General features: G+C 30.5%; 1 protein-coding gene across 2 annotated transcripts in view; it reads right to left on the reverse strand.

Moving 5' to 3' along the window:
- The window catches only part of LOC143048069 (suppressor of lurcher protein 1-like), a 330,279-nt gene that overhangs the window by 192,119 nt on the left and 120,672 nt on the right, over positions 1–17,488 (reverse strand). The window contains exon 1 of one of the 2 annotated variants that reach the window (XM_076221512.1): positions 9,132–9,264. The exons of the other annotated variant lie outside the window; for it this stretch is intronic. The gene's annotated coding sequence lies outside the window, so the exon portion shown is untranslated. Of the gene's footprint in view, positions 1–9,131; positions 9,265–17,488 lie in introns of those variants that run through there. 2 annotated transcript variants of the gene reach the window in all.

Genomic DNA, 17,488 nt, shown 5'->3' on the forward strand with positions numbered 1-17,488 from the left:
TCTTCAACGCAGTGAGAAAATCCCGCACCCAAATGTAGTCCTCAGCTGGCTCCTAAATAAAATTATGAACTAGTTCAATGAAAGTTTTCGCTGTTTTAGATTGTTTGATACCAGAATAGTCGACTATTCTGTAAGCTTACCGATGGTGTGCAATTACCGACTTTGACATTTTTACTGATTCGTATGACTCGTGAAGCATGTATGTAACTGTCGCTTTTCCTGTCGATACACTTGATTTTGCTTTCTTAAAGAGTTGATTCGATTCATCAGTGTTTGTAAGTTGTTTACTATATCTATTAAGAATATTGGAACATCGGTAAATTACTGATGTCTTACATTAAAAACTGAATGATAGTTTTTTTCATGAATTAGTACATACAGCCATTTAATTACTTAGTTCAAGAAGGACACACGGTGAAATAACAATGATGTACAAAATGAAAACAGATGAATAGCAGAAACCACTCCGATAGAGCTTCTGACTCCGAGCAAGCAAAATGAGTATAACGAATGAGGAGAGTCCGTAACCTTGACCACTGGATGACCAGCAGAATATTTCAACCCACCATTTATCTATTGAACCAGTCTATTGTGCAGACCGACGTCTGACAGCAAAATCCAAAAAGAATTTCAAACATATAGAGGTTGATTAAAATAATTGGTTATCAAATATCAACTGCAAATTTAAACTGTTAAATCAAGGAGACTCGAAACCACAAGTTTGGGAAGCTTAAAAACAGCACTAAACTAAATGAACATAAACAGAAGATCCCAAACAATCAAAAGTCTACTATGCCTGAGGGAGTTGAAAAAATATCCTAAGCAGTAATACATAATTTTGATTAACTGTAAATTACATACAAATGTATCACTTAGATTATACCAAGTTTTTAACTAGCATTAACATGTTATAGAATTTTGAAACTAAACAGAAAAATATTGAATCATAAAATGCAGTAATGTTTGGTTAACAATCGGGATATTCATTTTATTAATACACAAGATAAAACATAACTTTGTTATATATCATAACAAAAATTAAAAATAACCACATGAGGTTTACAACCAAAACTAGACGTGTTGTGCTTATTAAACCTTATCATTCTAAACATAAAACATATGCAATAATTGTGTGAACTCTCTCGGGAGTAATACTGTTCTTTAAGGAAGGTTTCTTCCGGCTTTGTATATCAATTATAAAAAGACCAACGAACAAATAAAATCTATTTTCATGTTTTAAATAACAAAAACGCCACAATGGTCTACTTATTGGTCAGCTGTTATATAAAATGTGGTAAAAGTGATTATGGTATTTAATCAACGATGTTTTATATAAGTAAACATGCTCATAAACTTAAAATAAGAATGATCAATAATTGTGTTTTTAAGTACATTCACATTGGTAAGCAGAAATAACATTTTGAAGATTTATTTGTTAAATATTGGATTCGGTAGTTTTATTTGTTTTTTTTTATTTTCAGCCAAACGTGAAGCGGTATGCATTTACAGAAGTGGCAGCTTAAGGTTAAGTATTAAATCTAGACAAGAAATGCAGTACACATAAACATAAAAATGATGCGAGTAAAGCTAAAAGCAACTATTATAATTGTTACATTCGGACATATAGAGTTATTAAAGTAATAGAAAATATGTAAGATGAAGCTGTTATTATGAACATATGTTGTGATACATGATAAATAATGGTTTATATATAAATTTACCATACAGACCCTGGATGGTCATTCTAATTGTCAAACAAAAATGTAATATTGTCTTGTGTTTTTTCTCTCTCAGAAAAATGAATTGTGTATTTATTTTTTCAATAACACTATACTAAGTGACGTAAAGTAAGATTTGCATTATCAGTTATTGTTGGTTGAATCGATGTCAATGGAACTGAATTCATTTAGTTTGGAGTTCATGCTATTCTATTCATCATTATTTGTAGCTATTTGTTATCTGATTGACCTCTAAGGATTGCAGTTGCCTTAGTCAATGTTGACCTTAGTCAGTGATGGCTATTTATTCAGGCTCTTTAGAGCTTGTATTATGTCAAGCGAATTTGTTTGGTTTTCAAATGTTAATCATATTACATAAATATCTCTGTTTATCTTATTACTACTATCATTAACAACAACTTATATAGGCTAGATACGATTTAATGCCTTTGCCAAATGTCTATTGATGAACACATGTAATTAAGCAGTTTGTGTTTGTATGTTGTACTGTCTCCTAACGTGACCTTCTTATTGATGATCATGTATAGCTATCAATTTGGATTCATATTATAAGCTTCGGTGTCTAAAAACAGGGACATTTAGTCGTCTCTTGTTGCATAATGTGGCCGGAAATGTGGTTGATTTTTGATTCAAATGTTCTAAAAAGTAAAATCACAAAAATACTGAACTCAGAGGAAAATCAATTCGGAAAGTCCATAATCACATGGCAAAATCAAATAACAAAACGCAACAAAAACGAATGGACAAGAACTGTCATATTCCTGACTTGGTACAGGCATTTTCAAATGTAGAAAATGGTGGATTGAACCTGGTTTTATAGCTAGCTAAACCTCGCACTTGTATGACAGTCGTATCACATTCCATTATATTGTCACCGATGCTTGAACAAAACAAACAGACACAATAGTTAAAAATGTCAAAAATAGGGGTACAGCAGTCAACATTGTGTTATCATATTAATCACTATAAAAACAACAAATGTAACGAAGAAGCACACATCAAATTAACATCCTCATTTTGATTATATTATACGATTTTATTTGTCTATGTAAATGCACCCATCAAGGAAGGAGGGTTTTGAGTACTAGTGTAAAATTGCGCGTTTGAAATTCGCACAGGTAGACATGAAATAATTTTGTCGTTCAAAGTATGACGGGATGCATAAATACAGTCACGCAAAATAGATATAACAAAAACTGACTAAACAGTATTAAGTAATAATTGAATAGAATAATAGTGTGGTTCAAAGTATGACGGGATTCATAAGTACGGAGTCACGTCAAATGTATATCACAAAAAAGTAGGTTAACAGTAAAAGTACTATTAATAAATAAAATAATTTTGTCATTCAAAATATGACAAGATACATAGGTACAGAGTCACATCATAAAATAATTTTGTCGTTCAAAGTATAATGGGATACATAAGCACAGAGTTAAGTCTAAATGGATATCTAAAAAAAAAACCTAGACTTAACAGTAAAAGTATTGATAAAGACAAATAAAAGAATAATATAACACGTTATTAAGATGATAAACAACGTCAGTACGCAAAATCTATATTTCAAGACCATCGTGTATTATTTGTGAAGTTGATACGGAATATTTATCAACAAGTTCTGGGTACCTTCCGATGAACTTTTTTAGAAAAAGGACGAGACGTTCTTTGACATACCCCTGGTTCATCAACTTTCTGCTCAGACATTGGTGACGTTTTACAAAGTCTGTGTAGGAGCTGCAAGCTCTTGAATACCGAATAAGTTGGGAAATGTATATTCCATATGCAGGTGAAGTTGATATATTGCTACTAAGGTGGGGGAAATTGATAATTTCAAAATCAAAATCGTCTCGTTTGTCATAGATTCTGGTACTAAGATGACTGTGTATGTCAAATTCGAGGTATAAGTCTAAAAATGAGGCGGAGGAAGCCGTGTCTGTTGTCTCTTTAATTTTTAGTTCTGGTGGATATATTAATGGAACCCAATCAGAAAAGTTCGGATTGTTAATGGAAAGAACATCATCAATATATCTGAAAGTGAAATTAAATAACCTGGCTTCTTTGATCTTCTTGTTTTTGACAAGTGTCTGAAGGAACTCCGATTCATATGAAAATAAGAAGAGGTCAGCAAGGAGAGGCGCGCAGTTCGTTCCCATAGGAATGCCGACAATTTGTTGAAAAAGTCTACTTCCAAACTCAACAAATATGTTGTCGATAAGAAATTCCAGCATACTGACCACTTGTTGTTTTGTGTAGCATGTTTTACCTTTTTGTTTATCACTATTAACGAAATATGCCTTATGAAATCCCAAAGTAATAAATTTATAGCGTATGCTATCATTTTTATGTTGAAAGGCATTCTGGATTATTTCTTTTAGGCGATTTTTCAATTTACATGGGAAATGGTGGTATACAGGGTTGAAAAATCAATAGTTTTGATAGTTTAAGTAACGTAGTGGACAGTTTTCTTTAATGATAACATACATGGTATATTTTTGAATCAATGTCATAAATTCTTTAATTTTCTTAGTCTAACAAGATTTGTAAGAGCATTGTATGTGGTCTTGTACCATGTATTAACTTTAACTTGTATTAACTGTTAATATTATTTTTTTGGCTAATTTCCTAACCTTTGAATATTTTATATGTCTGAAAATTCTCGTTACGTTTTTCATTAGAATTGTTATACAACATTCTCACATATATCTATCATGGTTTTTGTCGTTGTTATTTTTCGAAGTACATGATAGGGACATTTACGTCAGTTTCTTTTTATACTGCATGACATTTATCTTTATCAAACCTTGCTCGGGTTGTATACAATTTGATATGGGTTGAAACTGCCGATATTGTACTGTAAGCCCCCTAGAAAATCAGTCAGTGCTTTGGAACTGACTTGATTTATAACATACTTTCTTAGTTTTCTAAATTTTCTTTTGATAATTTCAGACATTTAAAAAAATCATAAATAACACAAGTAGTATCCAAAGTAACAACTGAGCAAAAAAAAAAAAAAAAAACAACAAAAAAACAAAGAACAAAGAGAACACATCAACGATCTTATGAGGGCTAAATAAATGATCGTTATTAAAATATCACAAATAGCAACTATTGAAATAGCAACATCAGCAATCGGAAGACTGCCAGTGATGACAGAATGGATATTCTTAAAACAAAATGCTCAACAAGATGACAAATGTCATCATTGATTGTGAAGCTTTCATTTGATTTATTTCAACATGCTGAATGCTCATTTTATGAAAGTAATTAGCTTAAATTGTATCCTTAACTTCAATGGAGATGTCACCAGGAAAACCTTTCACTTCAATTAAGTTGACAGATCGGATATTTAAGCAAAAACCCGGAAATATTGTTACCGATGCAAACTAGTAAATGAAGACTATCTCGTTATTAGATGCTGGTTACCGTAAATTAACAACCTTTGATAGATAGGACAGTTTATGATTTTGTGGTACTTTGTGTTCAATTTGATACTAATTTGAAAAATAAAATCATGTTAAGTACTCAAACGTGTTTGAGGAGGAGTATAATATTATTTTATCAAATATAAAAGAAACCTAAAATATTCTGTTATAGAATTGATATAAATTTACAGGTTGTAATTGTTAGAACTAATGATATAAAATTCTAAATGCGAAACTTTCACATCGTATCGAAAGAGTGTGGGCTTCCGCTCAAATTTTAACAGTTTTACTCTTAAATTAATGACTGCAATATGACACGCATAATAGGTGAGGAGTTACAAGAAGACATGCAGTTACAATAACAACTGAAGAAATATCATTATCAAAGCATTGTGATATTGTAATTAAGTAACCAATTTAATTACTTTAGTTCAAAGAAATTATATAGGTACCCAACGATATATTAATGCTTCTTAAACAAAAAAGCATAATCAACTAGTCATGTTAGGAACTTGTGGATGTGGTATGAGTGCCAATGAGACAACTCTCCATCCAAATAACAATTTATAAAAGTAAATCATTATAGGTCAATGTACGGCCTTCAACATGGAGCCTTGGTTCACACCGAACAACAAGCTATAAAGGGCCACCAAATTTCTAGTGTAAAACCATTTAAATAGGAAAACCAACGGTTTAATCTACATAAAAAAACGAGAAACGAGATACATGTATAAATTACATAAACGACTGCACATCAGATTCATAAATTAGGACAGGTACAAATATTTGCAGCGGGATTAAACGTTTTAATGGTACCAAACCTTCTCCCTTTTTCTCCCTTGGAAGTAACTGTCATATTCCTGAAAAGTACCTGTACAGGCATATTCCTGCACTTGGTTCACATGCATAAACAAAAGAGTCATATCTTAGTACCAATTATTTGAGTACATTCTTTTAAAGGACAATAACTATAACATCGGTATTTGGATAGTAAGAATATCCGTTTTGTGGTCATAGACAAATTCATGTAAAAGGGTAAACAAATTTTCCAAATGTAAATATAAACTTTTTGAGACAAAACAACCAACAAAACCTATACAATGGATTTGTTTTGTATAAGGCGTGGAAGTAGAAAACGGAATTTAAAGGCTTTTATATGATTTCAACAATGGAATAAGTGGAATCTCAATACCAATGCAACAAAAATAAACAGTAATTACAACTTTGTCAATATTTTTCTTCTGGAAGAAATTGATTAGAACTTCGTATAAACTTTGACAAGGAAAATACAATTACAGAAATGACAGTTTCAACATACTAAATATTAATTGAGGATAAATATCATTCATTTCGTCTGCATGTATAAGAAAAACTTGTGAAAATAAAGGAAATCAGATATCCTATCAGATTAAATAAAAATTCAAATATGCAAACGAGTGGCGAAAGATAACAGAGGGACTTTTAAAATCATCAGTAAAAAATAAACACACAAAATACAAAACAAATGATTTCGACTGAGCAACAAGAACCCAACCAAAAACTTGGGAAGATCTCAGGTTCTCCGTAAGTATCATGCACTATATTACAACTCAGAAAGAAAAGGAATACATGATGTTACCATTAATCACCATAAGAAAATGTTTGGTATACGTCGATACAACAAAAACACAACGGCAAACATCAAATAGACACCATGAGGTCACCAATATTATAAAAAAAACGGTGTTCCATGTGTTTGTTATTATTGATAAGTTCATCTGATACATTATTAGTACCTACAACCATTGTCATTGAATAAACTTGTGTTTGATGACACGTTCATATATATCCTATAATAAACAGAATTTAGTAATAAATGGATGAAAACTATTCGAACCTAAAATAAAAATTGTCCATTTCAATTATTTAATAGTTGTATTTATCATTTTATATGACTTCTACATGACTAATGTTAGCGCCAGAATTGAAATGGAAATGATGATTTGTGTGATAAACTGAACAAATACCCCCATGATAATGATAATATACAGGAAAATAAAATATCCATGTTATTACATGAAGTAACGGAATCAGTGTCATTGATTGCAGTGTCAGTAACTAAGGGTCGTTTATAAACCATCCGAGAGTTTCCGATTAATGAACCGGTAGATAAACTTGTCTGTATACATCAAGAATAACGAATGGCCATGTGTATCAATGTTAAAGAAACAACAGTACATAAAATGGATTTTTTTATATGGCAAAATCGAAAAAAAAAGAACAGAAAAAAAACCCATGACTGATTAGACACTTTGAATTTGATAATCATTAAAATAGCATTATCGGCAATATATAAACCATGTGCAAAATGAATCCTGACAAACACATTTTTTTTGTTAAATTGGGTTTCAATACAAAAAACATGTTGACCTAAACAAAACAACATCGACACAACAAAAGAAGACCCTGCATTTTTTTCCAATTAACCAGATACCACGTTACATTTACACACGTTTGTGAAAAGCTTCAAAAGAGGCGACCGACGTATTCAATCTAATGATCAAAAGACATACCACATAAAGAGACAGAATCAAACATAGAAAATATCCTCTACTAAAAATAATGTTACTCTTCACTTATTTTGAGCCTTTAATCGAACAATGTGTGTTATATGCGTACATGCATATCAAAGTTGCAATACATTTTGTAGTCGAATTTAAGCATAAGAAAGAAAAGCTTACCACGTGCATAAATAAGTTGTGCTTTATATTTGTGGTTCCACTTATTGTCAAGGAAATACATATACTTTACAAACAGTGTATTATAATGTGTTAGTTCTTATTTGACATTATCGCATGAATTCCCAAACATGCAAGCATAACGATTCAAACATTTAAATAAAATCTTATGTCCGTGTGTTTATCCATTATAATCGATCTAATAATATCCCCTGACTTTTACCATCATTAATTCCAAATTTAGACAACCGAGGAAATCCTGTTCCAATTATTGTAGAATAAATAGTGAGCAATTGTTTGTCATTGATAATTTTAATGTGAGATAGGATATAAAGAAGGTTCTTAAAAGGGCCTTATATGCATGTCCTTCCGCCTGCAGAGACAGAAAAAATTTTGCAAATATAGTATACGAAGTCTTAACTTAAATCTGTAAAGCTTATTTAAATACTTAGTATATATTAGAAAATCCCCACAAAAATCAACAATCATCTACTGATATGTTAAGCTGTAAATATATCAATGTATTTATAAAGCTTTTAATACAATTGTTGATTATTGAAGGCATAGAAGAGATACTGTTATATACCAATGCATGGAGGAGCGCAAACAAAAGGCAAAAATACTGAAACAGCAGGGGAAAACATAAGAAAATTTCTTTTAAAGTGACATGTCAACCTGCTAACCTCCGATATGAAGACCCTTTAGTACGTTATCCTGTTGGACAAACAAATCAAATTAATTGTTAAACATTTTTTTCTGACAAATTACAATTTGATTCCTTTAAATTAGTTACATTTCCATTTAGATCTATCTAATTCATTACAGAAATACATAATGTCAGAAATTTAACGTTTCTAAATCTGAAGAACTCGTTGAGCGGACAATAGGCGCTAATTCAAGTGTTATGTCTGGTCCTTCAGAAAAAAAACGGTTTACTGTCGGAATCAATATTAATGTTCTCTACTATTCCTGGTAAACTGTCAAGCAGGATTTATGAAATCACTGAACAAAACATTGCAGAAGTGTATAGAGAGATGTCAGATTTTGTCCTGTATATTAAATACGCATCGTGTACTTCTCTAAAGAATTTCAAAACATATTAATATATCGATATGATTGAATAGTAAAAAAATGGAGCTGGATATAGTATAAGAACATATTATATGTCTAGTCGTTAATAATTCCATCGCGATTATTATTATTAATTTGGACTTTACTTGTATTTTAAACAATTAAACAATTCAACAACTTACCTTCAAAACCATGAATTTTCCCACTTTGTAACGTAAATAGTGTCTAGTAATTGTAAGTTTAAAAGACTAATCAATTGCATTAAAGCATTCCGATTAAGATCCTGTGAAAGTGAAGATTTAATTCCACCAACTTGATACAATAAAGGCAATAAAACTTTTTATAGTAGGAGTTAAGAAGATCTGTATTCAAATGATTCCGATCAATGCCTGAGTTGATACAATAAGAAAAAAATCACCAATAAACCAATATGGAGGCCCAGGGGTTTGTTCAATAGTGTACCCTACCCCATTAAAAAAATCAATGACATTGTGTCTAATTAAGAATAATTTGTTCTTAAACAAATTGATCTATCTGTTTTAACAAATAAGACATTCTTTTAACAAATTCTCAGTTTCTCCAATAATGTCTGTTGCGTGACAGATAACGAGTCATGTAAGTCGTTCAATAGATCACTGATGTGCTTACTAACAAAAACACTGTGACACATATATAAGGATGAACGACACTGACAAACAATTAACTTGTTTTATATTTAATCAAAGTTCTCCTGCTTTAAGGATGGCAAATAATTACATAAAAACAAACGAAACAGCAGTTGTCTTTGCAGATCCAACTAGTATGAGCAATGCAAAGTAATGAATGAAAAATATGTCAAACTATACAAAAATTGTCAGAGCCGAGATTTAACATTAAAGATAGAATGATCATCCTATTAGAAATTAAAGTTTTAGATAGTTGTCAAAAGATGACTTCAAATGACATAATCTTAAATGGTGTTTAAATCAATATATTGCATAATTCCGTAATTCGTTACAGCCAATTCTTTGTAACTTAAAATTTCACAAACTAAACAATCTATTCCTGATATTATAATTAGATTCTCAAATCTCGAATTCTATCATTTTAACACCATCTGCTTTACACACAATAAAACCCATTGATTAAAACTAAAGTTCATGATACGGCCTTCAACAATTAGCAAAACCCAAACGGCATAGTCAGCTACGAAAGGCTCCGAGATGACAAATTTAAAACCATTCAAAGCATAAAACTCAAGGACTGATGTATGTTATTTAGGCATTTTATTGTTTAATATTATATACACGCACCTAAGTTTCATGTACATATAGTCTTTCTTTAAGGTTAAAAATGTTAAAATGCAAGAAATTCTTTATATGCAAGAAATTCTTTATATATGCAAAAAATTCTTTATATGAAAGAGAAAATAAAGCCACACATTTATGATGTAAAATGACACGAAGTAATTCTGACAGAATTTGAAATGTTGGGTCCTCAACCTCAATTATCTTACCGTTGTACTTGATTATGCCTTAAATTTCGATGTAGATTGATAATTTTTTTTGTAGACGACCCATCTGTCGTACAAAATTATTGACCTTTTATCCTAGATGTTTTCAGTTTTTGGATAAAATAAACAAAAACTAAAAGCACTAGCATGACGTTGGACAGTTTTAGCTACGGTATTTTGGTCATTTACGTGTTTTATGAATTTAAATTCATTTTGTAAGAAATAAAGGCAACAGTAATATACCGTTGTTCAAAACTCATAAATCCATGGACAAAAAAACAAAATCAGGGTAACAAACTAAAATTGAGGGAAACGCATTAAATATAAGAGGAGAACAACGACACAATATTAAAATGTAACACACACAGAAACGGACTAAGCATTTGACAAAATCCTATGAGAATAACAAATATAACATCAACACCAAATACATGAATTTGGGATAGAAAACAGTTAAGGATTATGTACCCTTGTGTTGCTTCAAAGCTAAACATATGGAAATTTTATTGAAAATCCACAGCCTTTCCAATTGTACTCTCATATTTGGCAATTCGGTTCTTGATAGTTTAAGGATGATTGCATCTAGTGCTAGCATTGATTTCCTTAAAACAAGTTTATAAATTTAGATATTGGTTAAAATAAATAAAGAAATGGACCAATTCAAGTACAGCTTCTAGGGTGCGCTCGACTTTAGTGACTCAGCACAAGGTTTTTTGAAATTTAAAGGACTTTTGTAAACAATAAACGCTAGCTGATCATAGAAAAACAAGAGAGTTAACTTTGTTTTAAATTTTATAGCAAAGATCTCTTTATTAAAGTCTTCGGATTTCTACAAAATACTTGATTTTATTTTCACCAAATTCCCTTTTCTATCAAATGCAATCAAACTACAAATAATTATGCTTTGCACGAAGTTTCCCCTTGATATACGTACAAAATGGCCCATCTATATTATTGATTATCTTTGCTGTTTTGATACTATTGCAGTTTGAAAAGTTCATAATTCACCATTAACTTTAATTAAAATTAGTATGATAAACTAATATACAACTTATCACATTTTCTACAGTTAAACATTGTTAAGACTAGTTTGATTTATTTAGCATCACTACTTCACCGCTGAATTCCAACCTACCTGAACTACATTCAAATACGATACCTGTAATAAACCAAAATAAATTTAATATTATCTGTAAAACCGCGTTTACACTAGCTGAAATTATTGAAAAGAGAGTACAGCACAACTGACGGTGAAAATAAATAAAGAGCATTGAGAGACAAAACAAAATTATTTGAGAGAAACCAAAAAGAAGAAAAGTAAAAAAAATATAAATAAAAAGAGACGTTAAATCAAAGATTTTGAAAATTATGCTAATCAAACCAGAAATAGATACCAGGTAATCCGAAAGGTAATGCTGTTTCTTCTTACAGACTGTTATAACGTTTATCAAGTTTCATAGCATGAACCTCTATTGCTTAATGATTGAATTAGTTTTCTATTAACAAATATTTTAGAATGGTAGATGTTCAAGCTGATTTTCCAGAATTTGTTTTGTTACCATCAATGATTATACACGTTTTCAATTCATACAAGGCATGTATACTAAGGAGAACGCGGCTTCTCAATAGTTAATATCTTAATGCCTGCTAAACCCTTCTGTTTAAATATCAGTTTATATTTATTATCAATGATCATTGACATAAACAATCAATTATGAAATAAAAGGAATTAATTTATAAATAACAATTATATCCGTATTATGTACTTGTCTGGCGCATTACATTGTAATCATTGACGGCCTTTAAATTAAAATAATATTGAGAGATTGTAAAGGGACAGCATAATTCAGAATCATATTATTGATGAATAAATTCTATATATCGAGTTATGAAAGTGAAAGGACAGAACCACTGGGAAGTTTTCAAACCGACCATCGTCAAAATGTGCTAAAAACCTCACAGAAAAATACAACAATACATCGATATATAGATTGGTGTACAATAGTCCACGTAGAGATTACTGAAAATTATAAAAAGAATGTCAAAGTGCAACGGTAATAAGGCATACCTGAAATGAAAAACATTTGCTACATTCAAATTGAAAAGAGATTTAACTGTAAGAAGACTGGTAACAAATCTGTTAGTGGTTTTATTTGAATCAAAGAATTTAAAAGCCATAAAAAGCCCATATCAAACTGTTATAAACTTAATCAACCGTACCCATTACCGTCTTTTAGTTTGATAAATATAAAGTCCTAAGATTTCATTAGCTCATTAAAGATTTTACATCGTTAAAAACAGCGTTATAATAAAGCACAATAACACACTATTGCCTTCTTTTATTTTACTAACAGTATTTCTACATCAATGTTGTCATAACACTGAAGATAAAGAAATATGTGTAAAAAACAAAAATCCCGAAATCCAAGATGGTTTTGAGAGAGAGAGAGAGAGAGAGAGAGAGAGAGAGAGAGAGAGAGAGAGAGAGAGAGACTCCGTAAAGCCTGACAAAATCAAACGCTAATGACACAGAAATTAACAACCATACGTCACTGTATGGCCTTCAACAATGAGCAAAGCCCATACCGCACAGACAGCTATAAAATACCCAGAAATGACAAATATTAAAACGGACGCCTACCGGACCTTCAATGGACAATTCATCTGTTGGACGTCCGTTTAAACTTTTGAACATGCTCAAAATGTTTTAAACGACGCTGAACGGACATGAACGGATATGGACGGAAAGTCTCTAATAAAATGGCAAAATAAATGCTCCAAAACATCAGACGAATGGCCAACAACTGCCATATTCCTCACTTGGAACAGACATTTTCTTACGTGGAAAATGTTGGATTAAACCTGGTTTTATAGCTAGCTAGTGTAAAGCATTACTAGTTTGTCATATTAAAATAGATATGATTCATAGGCGCTTCATTTTATACTGATTTTATGTAACATAGATTTGTTCTGTATGTCGATAGTTCAATGTACAATATTTAACATAAAGGGTCAAACCGTGGTAGTAACAGTATAAATTAAACGCCCATGATTGATTTCTAAAATAAACTTTATTCTATTGCAAAGTGAAAACATAAAAACACCATTTAGATTTCTTTACTTATTATTTTGAATATCACTTATTCTTGTGGTGTTAAAACAATTAAAACAAGCAAGTTCAATGTTTTTGCAATGCATACTTATTTATTTGTAACGGTGGCGAGGGAGTATTTTTACTTTATTTTTTTTTCAGTAAATAAAATGTACAGACTTACTCAGAAGTTGGTCCATAGTGTAATATGATCGAATGAGTGGTGCGATATTGGAAAAAGACTTGCGCCTTGTTATTACATTACCGGTAGAACAACTAAAACGGCACACCTAAGCTGTATTTGGAAAAACTTTTAGAAATTTTGGTCCTCAATGCTTTTTAACTTTGTTCTTTATTTGGCCTTTTTAACTGGTTTGGATTCGAGCGTCTCTGATGAGTTTTTAATTTGTCTGGCGTAAATGCAAAATTTAATCCTGGTATCTATGATGAGTTTATTATCAAACCTTGAAATTATAAATGTCACTAGAAACATTTTATAAAGAATGGGGCATCTGTATAAATCGTATGAAACGTCAGACGGGTTTTCAATAACATAAGACGAAAACTAAGTAGGCTAAATAAGTACAACTGACACCTTCTGATACTTGTTGTTCTAATTCTAACAAATATTTCAACTTCGAAGAAATAAATCCCCCTTTTTTGTGAGTTTCGTTTTGATTAGCCTTTAATTTTGTATGTTTTGTTTGCTGTACTTTAGTTTGCTTTTTTTTCAACAATGGAGCTGTCAGGTATTTTACCTACTAACGAGTTTGAATGTTCTGTTAATATTTTTCGACTCTCTTTTGGGTCTTTCATATTAATCTGACTGTTTATTCTGTTCTGTTCTGTTTTGTCACTGTTTTTTTTCTATTATTCTTTCCACTTCAGCTTTTGATACAAAAATACACATAATGCTAATACAAATTCCATTTAACGTTTAATTATGTAACTTTGAGCGATCCCTTTTTTGTTCCAACTATACGTAAGTGCTTTTCTGTGAAAGTTTTTAGTTATAAATGTTAGGTTGCATGATTTGAAGTCATCTAGTATTTCTTACGGTAACAATGTGCAGTTACGTGATAGTTAAATACGAGTGAATGGGAAAGCACTTTTACTAGGATCAATATTGTGACAGTAAAGCGTTTGTTTAATTATATTACGGGGCATATTAAGTCACTACGACTGTCATTCATCCAATCTATTTGCCAACATTGGCATTACTGAGAACACATATTTAAAAACTGTTAATAATGGTTAAAAAGATAACAAGTAACGTGTTAAAAGGTAACCAATCATACAACCTTGAAGTTGTAACAGTTAGAAAATTCTTAAAGAAAATAAAACGAAATTGTATGTTTTTGAAATTATTTCGCTTTTCAATGTATCTTACATTATGATTTATTTTAAGTCTTGCTTTTATAATTTAAGTTTAAAATAACTACATATTGTTTTAGAACAAAGATACAATTGTCATTTTTTTAATTTGTTGTATGAATATAGATATATTAAGGATTAATGTGATTGTAGAATGGATTCAAAAATTTTTTGTACATAACTGACAGTACATCAAAAGCCTCTAAAGGCTGGTTGTTATACATATAAATATTTATAGTCTGCATATGTTGTACTTTAGAATAAAAAAATATCTATTTATCCATAGATATAGACGTACACGGTAAACAAGTACTAAGAGTGCTACATATACCAATTTTTCTTTAAGATGACTTTTAATCTTGTATCTAAAATTTGTAGAAAAAGGGAAAGTTAGCTCTCCCTTTCTAAAAAATACATGTATATACAGTCTATGGTGTTTTGAATATTCCAATGAGTGTCCGTACTTTATGGCCTCCCCGATATATAGGTAGGAGTTATCAAAGGTACCAGGATTATAATTTAATACGCCAGACGTGCGTTTCGTCTACATAAGACTCTTCAGTGACGCTCAGATCAAAATAATTGTACAGCCAAACAAGTACAAAATTGAAGAGCATTGAAGACCCAAAATTCAAAAGAGTTGAGCCAAATACAGCTAAGATAAACTATTCCTTGGATAAGAAAATCCTTCGTTTTTCGAAAAGTTTTTACCAGTCCATTTTTTCGAACTTTTTATCATGACCTTTTATTATGTTTCTGAATGGTAGATTAATGATTTGTTTTATTATTTACAATAAAATCAAACGAATTAAAGATTTTTGTCTCAACGATGTTTAATATGTCAACAAATTAAATAGATCAATTGGAAATTTTATACTATTTGTCGTAGTATGTCAACAAATTGATTTCAATTTTTAAAAAAGTCCACATAGATATTCACCAACAAATTCCTTGTCTTTTAAACAAGTAATATAACAGTATGTTGAATTGGGAAAAAAACACCAAAAAGGTCCTAACTATTGTTTTATTGATGAATTTTCTAGTTTGATTGTTAACTTAATATAACAATAATTAAATGGGTTAAGTCTTTAGGAACGGACATTGTTAGCAATAAATACTTCGCATAAGCTGAATATGTGTAACTCCCAAATACATATATGAAAAGACAATATAACAAGTTATCATATGCATAATGATAACTTATTTATATTTTTTTCAAAATTTACATTTTTTTTCGAAATTTATTAAATTGTGTAATAATACATTTCATTTCCCATTCTGTTCTTATGTATCCTTTTGATCAAGATTGAGCACAAGGATAATCCATTTGCAGCATTATATGTTTTGATTGGGAAGAACATTTTCTTTAGATTTTTTTAAAAACAAATGTTAGATTAATTTTGGCCTCGTCGAAAGTGTTACTCTTATGATTTTTTTAAATGACAAAACAGATGAGAAAACAATGTTGTGTAAATATCAAGTTGATCCCAGCTTTGACATTGCGTAACTTCTAGTATTGACTATGTTACTGAATTTCAAAATATTTGATTGATTATGTTACTGAAGTTGACACAAGATGTTTTTCTGAAAAAAAAATGATAATAGAATAATAACTCATCATAGGTTGCATCTTGGAAAATATTAGGTCTATTTAATTATAGAAGTCATGTTGTCATTGTTTTTAGGGAATTTCCAAACATAACCTTTACAAATCAAAATTATTAACTTACAATTGAGGGGCAAAAGTCGAAAATTAAAGTTTTCTTTAACTTTTCATTTATACCACAAATCCCCCCTTCCACTCATAGATAAACTGGGTGTTGGAGACACTCATTTATATCACAAATTAACCCCCCTTCCACACATAGGTTAACTGGTTGTCCAAGGCACTCATTCATACCACAAACTAATGTATTTCCACGCTTAGTTTTTTCAATGATAGCATTTTCATCTCATACGAAAGCATCTTTTTTCAATTATTGAATCGAACGTAGAAATAACAAATATTGTAGACTGGGTGTTAAAGAACTATCCATTGATCTTCAATTAAAGTATTCCCATATGAAAACACTGTCTTAAAAATTCGCTACAAGTCTCTTTCCAGAGCAATACATTACTATCTATTCATTAAGTTACACGACATCTCCCAAAGGTATACAAATACATACACATATTTTACTCAACTTGTTTGCGTTATTGATCTTTTCATTAGTGACAAATAATGCTCGTTATTTGTCACATTTTTTATTCCCTTACCTTAAAGATAAAATGAAATAAATTTATTCTTATTTTTTAGGTGTAAGTGTACAGAGGAAAACAGCTATTCCATAGACATCGACAAAATAAGAAGCAGGCAGTAGTTTTCCTATTTCTAAATAACCCGTCCACGTGTGAACCAAGACAACTCGTAATGTATTCAATTACGATAGGGTACATTGAAAGAGGGTAAGTTTGCCACAAAATAACAAGAAATTGGTATTGGTTTTGATGCAGAAAAAGTGCATTCATGAATTTCTTCTTCATTCCTTATATCACTGGCAATCAATAGCAAATATTTGAAATAGAAAAAAATAGCATACAGT

Source organism: Mytilus galloprovincialis, chromosome 10, assembly GCF_965363235.1.
Source record: "Mytilus galloprovincialis chromosome 10, xbMytGall1.hap1.1, whole genome shotgun sequence".
In the NCBI taxonomy this organism is placed as follows: Eukaryota; Metazoa; Mollusca; class Bivalvia; order Mytilida; family Mytilidae; genus Mytilus; species Mytilus galloprovincialis.